Source organism: Phalangium opilio, unplaced genomic scaffold (assembly GCF_054372755.1).
Source record: "Phalangium opilio isolate 3A_F unplaced genomic scaffold, DU_Popi_V2 ptg000246l_1, whole genome shotgun sequence".
In the NCBI taxonomy this organism is placed as follows: Eukaryota; Metazoa; Arthropoda; class Arachnida; order Opiliones; family Phalangiidae; genus Phalangium; species Phalangium opilio.
In genome coordinates, this window is record NW_028324225.1 from 2,253,404 (window position 1) to 2,263,651 (window position 10,248).

Below are 10,248 nucleotides of genomic sequence, written 5' to 3' on the forward strand. Positions count from 1 at the left end.
CTTCGGCCATCTAAAAATAAAAAAATTTCAGTATTTTCTTTCCGTTGCTTGGGAAATAAATTCCAAAGGGAAAACAGAAATTGGCTCTCGGGAGAAGCAGAAATATTCCCTTTTTAGGTTCTTTATGTTATTATTGTTAAGGTAAACTTGAACCTCATAAGGTGACCTTAACCTTTTATCATCAGGAGGTCGATAGTAGATATCTACTTCATTACCTCCGGGCTGAACCGTCGCCCTCTTACACACCTCTCGGCGCCATCCCAATTTAAACGGTTCTAAAAAAATGTCGGGTAATGTGGCCCTATTTAGACGAGGAGTTCTCATTGATTCTGACAACGTGGTCGACGAACTGTCAGACGCACGCTGTGATTGGGATTGCGGTTTAGGAATTTGATCAGGGGTTGATATTTCCTCCGAAGGAGTAGAAATCGGTTCGGGAGGTTCTATTGCCTCCGAAAAACCAGAAGATGGGAGAATGCTGTAACGCCGGTTCCGTGACTGATTGTTCAGAAGACGTTGATTTGTCTTCCGGTGTTCGAATTTCTTCTGAAAAACTGGATGTTGGTGTATGTAGCTTATTTTCCACGACTGATTCATGATCAGAAGGGGAAACCTCCCCTGCCGCAGAAAGCGGACTATCGTTAGAGGGATGATCGAGCTGAAAAGCCCTCATATCATGATAGGTAAATAGGAGGAGAGGAGGGTCTTCAAAAAGGGCCATGCCCGGTTCACTATCAGAATCTGTAGGTCAATGTGAATCATCCCGAACTGCAGGAGGGATCGGTTGATCCGCTGCTTGATCTTCTACTATACTTGATGTCGATGCTTGAGGGACATCTGGAATACCAGGAATAATCGGTTGATTGGTTTCCTGACCGTCCTGCGGTGGCGGTGACGTAGAAGATGATGATGATTCGGATGACGTGGTTGAGGAAGTCTCTTCAGGCTGGTGGAGCGCTCTATCACCATCCGTAGAAGGACTAGGTTCAATTTCGTCTGCAACGTCCGATTGAGAAGTGGGGGCATTTCCGGCCTGGTCGAAGACAGCTACGTTTGTCCAGTAGAGTTTCAGATGTTCGAGATTCACTTTCCCTACATTCTGCCCTGAGTTAGCATCCTCTAACTCATAGACAACGGGGGAATGTTTTGCAACTATCTTAAAGGGACCTGCCCATTTAGGACTATGCTTTTTCATAAGCTGACCTGTCGTACTGGATAAAGGATGTGTTTTCATCCAAACTAAAGTTCCAACCTCAAATTCTAGAGGGTCATGACGAAGGTCATAATACTTCTTTTGGTGAGCTTTAGATAACTTAGACAATTCATTACTGAATGCTAATTGTTCCTTAAGAACCTTCAAAGCCTTATCACGACTGGGGTCATCATTGTCCTGAATGGGTTCTTCAATATCTAAATCCCAAGGGAGACGTGGCTCCCGCCCTAGATTCAAGAAGAACGGGGATCTGCCCGTGGTTTCATGAGGTGCGGAATATATAGCGAATTGAAGGAGGTCAAGGGATTCATCCCATCTATCATGGTGATTCCCTACGTAGAATGATATTAATTCACCTATTACTCTATTGACTCGTTCAGTGGGATTTCCCTTAGGAGTATAGGGGGTGGTAAACTTTGGGTTAATTCGAAATGCTCTGCAAGTTTGCAGCCAAAGTTTTGAAGTAAACTGTACCCCTCTATCACTAAGAATAGCTTTCGGTGCTCCCCACCTAGTAATAATAGACTTAAAAGCCTGTACACAGGTCTTAGCAGTAATAGTTTTTAGTGGAATCATTTCCACAAATTTCGTCATGTAATCGACAAAGACTATTAAATATTTATAGTGGTGTCTACTGGAAGGGAAAGGTCCCATTATGTCGACACTAATTTGGTCCCAAGGACTTGTTATTTCTGAGGGTTGCATTAGCCCTGGCTTTTTCCTGTTTCTAGCCTTAAATTGTTGGCATAAGGAGCATCCTCTAACATAATCCTGGACGTCACTAATTATAGTGGGCCATAAATATCTATAAGTCACTTTACTAAGGGTCTTATCTTTGCCCCGGTGAGCCGATAAAGGGTGGTCGTGTAACAACCTCATGGCTTCTAGCCTTAAACGAGGAGGTAAATAAATTTTCTCCGGGTGGTTCCTGTAAGGTCTTCTATAAAGAAGATCGTTTTTCATTTCGAACAGTTTATTCCTAACTGGGTTAGGTCCTTGCAAGGAATTTATAATAGGGGAAGCAAATGGGTCTTCTCTTTGAGACTTTCTTACGTCTTCTGTGGTAAAGACTGAATATAGGGCTCTAGGACCTGGGGGACGTATCCGACCTTCAACAGACTCACTAGAGGAAGTGAGTGTCTGTATATAGAACAGACTCACCCAAGCGGTCTAAGTAGGAATAAAGCTTAATCCGAGCCATGGCCGTGGTGTAGGCTGCGATCGGAACACTGACATTTTTATTAATTGGGTCAATCTCGTTGATGTAACACCACTTAGCAACGCAAATGTCGTCGCTAACTGGTATCAACGTCTTGACCTCAATTGCTGGGTCATAGAACAAGTTAAAGAACTTCTGTGGATCATCAAAGACTTCAACCTTGTCAAGCCGAGTCCTCTCACCAAATTTGCCCCAAAACGAATTCAAACACAGTTTGGCGATGGTACGCTTGCCAGCGTTCTTCTCGATACAGCTAGGATCAAGTTTTACCCCTTCCTTTTCGTAGTACTCGGCTACGTATTGGTCTTTCTGCGCTTGGGTTACTACGTCAGAAGGCCAGCCGCTACTCTCCTGTTTTAGCTTCAGAAAGCAGTTGACGTAATTGTTAAAAAGCCCGCCTGATTTAGTTACGGGGTCGTACTGAGATATTTTGTACGACCAGGCCTCGTGGATTTTAACAACCACGTAACCCTTTCTAACCGCTAAATGGACTTCATCCGCCACAAACGTCCCCCTAATAACTCTTTCCTCGTCGGAATGTGTGCAATCCCCTTGATATTTGTTTTCAGCGCACAGCTGACACAGGGCAAAGCACAATTTTCCCCCGATCTTTTGGGGTAAAACTGGGTGGAAGAGGTTACGAGGGGGCAGGATATCCAGTTTAATAAAACCTTCAATCTCGTTAATGGGTGGGAAGTTGTCTGTCAAGATCGTAGGGTGGCCGTAAGGTAGTTTACCGTATTTGTTACACCACGGATATAGACTAGTGACGTCGACATATCGAATCTCCTCTCCCGGCTTAACCTTGTGATGAAGACATAGAGCTGAAGTACGTCCCCCGAAAAATGCGTTACGGGGATTAAGTGGTTCCCACGCATCGATTTGGACATGAATGGAAGAGAGAAAGGTGTTAATTTCGGGCTTTTGCTCCCTCAATTTGTGGAATACGCATTCCCACATTTCGATTACCTTATACCCCAGCTCCCTAAGCCTCTTATTGCAGTTCAAAGTATCAGTATAGCGGGAGTGTAAAGTTTGGGTGACGTCACCGTGCAAAACCAGGTCTCTGTTTACCGGGAAACAGGTTCTACACCCGTGCCAAAAACAACCTTGAAATTGGTAGACGACCTTTTGATCTGCGCCAAGATCGTCTACTAGAAGCCCGTCGACTTTAATGTTCAAAATTTTAGGTTCAGAACCGTTAAAAGCCGACTTAATAATGACCCCGCGCTTATGGGCTTCCCACCTCAACCACTCGATGGCTACTTTAGACTGAGGGTCTTTCATTCTATAGCCGTGAGGTGGAACAATTCCAATTGAATTTGGCGCTAGCAATTGTCACGGCAGTGTTAAAGGGGTTAACGTCCGCAATCTTCTCAAAAATCTCCCTGTACTTTAAGCACCCCTCTCTTAAAATCCTAACGTCCAAACGGCAATAATGTATCAACTCTTCAACATAGTTGAAACCTTTTTTGGCTTCAACTTGTTCGTTGTACCAAGAAATTAAAACCGAACGTTGTTTTTCGGTTAGCCTGTCTGGCGCGTAAGATTCTAAAAGAGGCATGCTTTCCCTCAAGACATAATTTGTACTCGTAGGATCTTTTGGATCAAACACGTGTTCGGGAACAAAGTTGAAGAGCAAGTGCGGGAAATATCCCTTATTTAAACTAGGGTCTAAGCCAAAAGTGGAAACAAAGCTAGATAAGGGGGATGGGATGAAATTTAAACTATCTATAAATGTCAAATTCTCATATCGAATTTGCATAATCTTCGTTCCCGTCATTATCACTTGAGGGCGCCACGCTTTGATGGCTAACATGGCTTTGTACAGAAATTGTAAATCGTACCCCTTCGCATTATGTGCTATAACGGTTATTTTGGGAGAATTGTGGAATTCTTGAAGATAATTTAAAAAATCCAGAACAGGATCATTCCCGATAAACACCCGTTCTCGAGGCCCGCAGGTGGCGCAAGTAAATTGATCGGATTTCTCGAGAATGCATTGATCACAAATTTTTTGAGAAATACATAAGATAGGAGTGTGTAGGAAAGCATTAGGGTTTGAAGGGTCTGGGGTATTTTGAACACATTCGAGATCATAAAAGATAGTAACCGAAGGATGGGTCTTAGCTTTTTTAGCCGCAGGGTGGGCTTTAGAGTCGGTAACCTGCATGAAACAATAGTGGGGGTGTGGGTTGAATTTATTGCAGATGACGCAATAGACTTCACCGCAGTTGTGAGGTGACTTGCGTTTCCCCATATCTATTGTTTTCGCGCATCGGGGGCAATTAAAAACCCTTTGGCAAACGGATAAGGTTTTGCTTCCACTAGCCTTATGGGCGTCAAAACATTCTTGCCCCCTAAAGTCGCGATGGCAGGTACCGCATCTAATTTCTTCCCCCTCGCAATCTTCGGCCCTTTGGCAGGAATAACAATACTTATTGCAGGCGTGCAAGTTTAAATGGTTATAGCCCACAAGGCACCTCTCGCAGAAATAATGAAAATTGAAGAGAGGTTTAGGTTTGGTGATGACGTCAAAATGGTTTTGATAGTTAAAAAGGTATAGCCTCGGCTTTGGATTACCATCGGCTCCGATAATGAAATCAGGGTCGCCGAAAATGCGGTAGGGGACGTTTGCTCTAACCGTAAAAACTATTAATTGGTAATCAACCAGGTATGATTGAAATCTAGGTAGAGCACCCGCCCCCGAGCATTCGTCCAAAGGTATTTCCGCCGCCAAGGCTAATTCCTCCGCCATCTTCCTAAGCCTCTCTCCTGCTTTTTTCCTAATAGTGGGACGACATAGTGTTTTGAAATCCGCCTCGAGGCTTTTGTCAAGGGGATGCAATGTATGATCCCTGTGTATTCTAGCAAAAACTAGAGAATAAGGGAGACATAGGCGATCGTTGTTCTTGATCTGAACAATGCATTTCTTCTCCCTGGCAAAAGTCTCGAAGCTACAGATTCCAATAGCCTTGCATCGGTAGGCGCCTTGGGGCAATCTCACACGCTGTATGGTTATTCCTATAGGACCGAGAAAAAACTTTGAACCCCCTTCAGAATTATAGGCTTTATCAGCCACTACTTCTAGTATGAATCCAATATCTATTTGATCCCTTCTTCTAAAACTAAAGTCTGCGGTTTGAATGCCTGGATTATTAATGCTTGTCATCGAAATTGCAATCATGTCATCGGGTAAACAGTCGTCCAAAACGTACTCTAGGAAGTCGCTTACAGATTCAACGATGTTATTGTTAAACTGTACTTCCATTTCCCATCCATCAAGATTAAAATTGGGGAAGGACACTACCCCGCTAGAAAGTACGTTTACACCTGGTGGTGCAACTAGCGGAGATGGGGGTGGAGGTGGAGGAGTAAGAACCCCACCCCCTACCTGTCCTTCCCCCAAATCCATTGACTCGTTCTGAGATGGAGCTATAGGAGGGGTAGTATAACCATCTAAGAAAGAAACGTCGTCGTTTTGAAACGCCTCTTCTAGAGGGGACAAAGGATGAAGAGGGCTATGGTTTGCCCTAGACTGCGGGGTAATGTTAAACATAGACGGGGGTGTAGAATAGTTTGCCATAAACGTGTCATCGGCATTTAAAAAGGCTATTTCTAACGAGTCTGGAAAGTCGACTAAAAAACTATCAACTTCAATGGGGAGTTCAATTTCTACATTAGAGTTGGCCATTGCGATAATTTAAAAATAAAATACCGCAAAATACTAATAATAAAACTGAATAGGCCTAAATAATAATACTAAAACACAAAAATATACTAAAACACTAATGCTAAAACAATAAAACAGTAATGTACCTATAAAAAAATTGAAAATACTTATAAAAAAATACTAAAACACTTGTAAAAAAATATAAAAAAAAAATGAAAATACTTATAAAAAATACTTGTAAAAAATTTAAGTTAAATTGAAAACACTTGTGAAAACTAAGTTAAAATACTAAGAGTCAAATACCAATACTAACAGTTAAAAATACTAAAGCACTAGGATATGGGCACGGAAAAACTCACAAGTTTTGTTTGGGAGCAGAAGATTTCTTGGCTTGCATCAACAGCGGTCAGAAGTAAACTGATAAGTAGCCTAGACTGATCCGCCCTTTTATACTTTCGTGATACAATTAGAAAAAAAATAGATCCCCCTCAATGTCATAAACATGTCTTAACACGTTTGGGCTAGTCATAAAACACTCTAAATATAAATTCCATTGATAACAATACAACTGTTTCGACCACGCCCCCTTTTAAGGAACTAAAGCACCTGGTGTGGGGTCCAATTAAAGAATTGACAAAATAAATTCTTTTGTTCAAGTTCAGCCCCTTTTAAAGGCCATAGAAGTCTTGAAATGACCCAGAAAGACAAAGGAAATAGATGCTTTTGTTCAGCCCCCCTTTTCAAGGTCATAAACCAACCTGTGGGGTGGCCCAATCAAAGAAAAATAAATTCCCACGCATCGCAGGGACCCGAGGTCATTCCCCCCCATCCCTAAAAGCCATAAATAATTTTGAGGAACTCTCAAGACTGAAAATAGGAATGATTTTGATAAATTTAGTTAGAATTTATTTCAACGCTTTAAACATTTGAAATGTTTTTTTTTTCAAATGACGCTTTTCGTGTCAGTCAATTGCCACGTACATGAATGATTTCGTGTCGGTGGATTATTCAATTTCACATGTATTCCTATGGGATTTTAAAAAATTTAAATGACGCGTTTCGTGTGTGTACAATGCAATGTAAATGTTCAAAAACGTTTTACTTTTAACACGAAATGTGTTGAGAAAAGCTAAGTAACACCCTACACTATCACCACTGAAAAGGTTTTGTCAAGACTGTAGTAGGTATAATAGTATTACAAAGAACAAATTAAGGAAAAAATTATATTTATTTCGAGTTACATTTCAAGTTTTTTGATTGGTTCTTTTATAATTTAGAAACGTAATAAGGTATGGAATATATTACAATAATAGGATCTAACTTTCATGTCGCAAAAGTTCTTGAATAAACATTTCAATTATAGCTTTCTCGAGATTAACGCGTTTAATTCTTAGTACAATATCGTCATTCGTAGTAAGTGTTGTTGGTATGGGTTGGGTTGGCGGAATGACTTTTTCTTTCTCCCACTCTTCTTGAGGGACATCTCTGTACTTTCTGTTTGGCGGCATGTCTTTAGTCAATGGGTTTTGGATGAATATAGGTATGTTATTTGTTGGTAATCCTTGAAGTAGTGGACAGTCTGCCTTGAATTTCTGATGCTCTTCGAAAACATTGTCGTTAGGTTCCCATCCTCGTAGCGTTAAGTCACAAAAATGGCATTTAACAGCGTCCGTCCCCGAACTTAAATAGTAAAACCCATGACGGGCTAGTTCTGACGGTTTTACAAACGTACTCGCAAATGCGCCAAACGTTTCTAGACGGGTAATTTCACGATTCATCTTATCCTGGCGGTGTCTAACAATCAAATGAGGTCCGGACCAAATCAGACGCTATTTATATCCCAAATAAGGGGATGAAATGTTAGATTGTAATGGATGCTGTTACTAAGCAGACGTTAATTCACGAAGCTCTTTCAAAGCCAGGGAAAATAGTGGCCGTTACTTTCATCCTCGTAACTGTATTCCTAGTTGAATTTGCATTTTGGTATTTTAAAAATATTACTTTAATTTCGGGTAACGCAACAAAGACATAACATGTTGAGACTTGTCAAGATAATGCCTTAGGGGCAAACACCTGGAAACAATTAAATGTTTCGTGGTAGGAAGAGTCACCGACTAACAAAGTAATAAATCCGAAAATAGATTGAATTCATAACAATACAACTGATTCGACCATACCCCTAAACCCATTAAAACACGTCTTTATAGTAAAAATAAAAACGGATGGGGATAAATTCTTTTGTTCAAGTTCTGCCCCTTTTTATGGCCATAGACCCGTCTGACCATGGTTACGTATAAATATTACGTATAAATAAAAAGCCGATGGAATGTCTTAACACGTTTGTGTGAGTCATAAATCACTCAGATTCCATTGATATACAAAAGGTTTACCCTCGCTCCCCTTTAAGGTACTAAACCATCGCGACTTTAGGGGGTGGTATGTAGCCCATAAAGGGCAATAAAAAAAGAAAAGCACCAGTCAATATACCCTCAGGCTAATTATCAAGTACGCACTCAAGAAAATCACGCAATAAAAATCATTCAGTCGTCAGCTTTTAAACCGTAAGGACCTGCCGTAAGAATGCCCACCAAGATCATAGATTACCGCGTGAACGCCCGTGTTAGACTTGGGGCTGATTGCTATGCCGTTTTCGGTGTAAATGGATTCGAGCCAAGCTTACTTCTGACAAAGAAGGACGGGACTATTGTTATAATCTCGGAAGACTTTTGAAGGAATTTATGGAGGAGTGGACGGAGATCTATTCAGCTTTGGAGACTGGCGACCTGGGTAATTATCGTTACTTGAACTTGAAAATAAAAATAACCGTTATGGAGGGGAGTATAGTATTCGACGATGGCAGCGTATTCACTCTAACAAAGGCCGAGGCAGGGAAACTGAACGAGAAATTTAGTTTTATGAGATTTCACTTCAAGCTTTTAAACGATCAAGCCGAAGTTATTAAATGCATGTACGAAGCTATTGTAAAACGCATGAATGATATATATCAAAAATATTATGTAAGTCGCGGTACTATGTCTCACAATGATTACGACCGTGTAAAAAATTTCCTAGCGGCGTGTATAGTTCCTTCGAGCATTTTCGAAGATTTTTGTAACTTGGTTCGTGACAAAAACTTGACGCGTAAACTACAATTATATAATTTATTCTACATTTGCTTAAATAACGACGCGTACATTCGCGAATTAATTGGAATTGATTGTGTTCATTAAACGTTTTTGACTAAAATTCGATTCTTAATAATAATAAGCCTAGAATAACCTAGCATAAGCCTATGTTTTTCAGGATCTACCATAGCATAAGCCTAGCATAAGTCTATCCCTACAGGTATCAGCCACGTGACGTCATCAAAAATTAGCCGTGACGTCATCAAGAAAACCACCACCAGGTGGCTCAACAATTCAAATTTCCCGCCAACACCATCACGTGACGTCATAAATTCCCCCCATCCCCCCCAACACCATCATGTGACGTCATCAATTCCCCCCCCATCCCCCCTAAAGGGTGAAGGTATAGAACCAAAAATTTCCCCCCCCCCCCTGAAAGGGGGGAAAGAAGGGGGGTAAAATTTTTGGTTCTATACCGTCACCCCTACTCTCTAAGATTACTTTCCTAGTTTCAAACCTGGCCAAAAACTACCCTATTACATAGCTCAATCAGGGTTGCAACATATCAGGAAAAATAAGGAAAAGTTCCGGAATTCCAAAGTAGGGAATTTTAAGAATTTAAGCAAAGTCTGAGAATTTGAAGACGGAAAAACTCACGGAAATTTTAAACATATTTTGGGTTTTGTAACCATCTTAACCCAAAAATCGAATTAAATTTACAATTAATCATTAAATTAATAACGAAATACCTTAAATTAACATTATAAATATATTACTAGCCCTTTAAACTTAAACCTATCCCTTTAAAAAACTGAAAAGAAATTCGTTCGTACAAAAGAAAAGGAAGTAGCCTCTCAATGTTGACACAGAACTTTCTAGAACTATCCTATACCACAGTATCCACAGTGCAAAATGAAATACCTAGCAACGAAAACTCTTTCCAAGAACCCAGAGAAATGTCACGCTGATTTAGACCCCAAGCAACAAGACCTTGAGTCACTATCCTGGTACCTGGCCC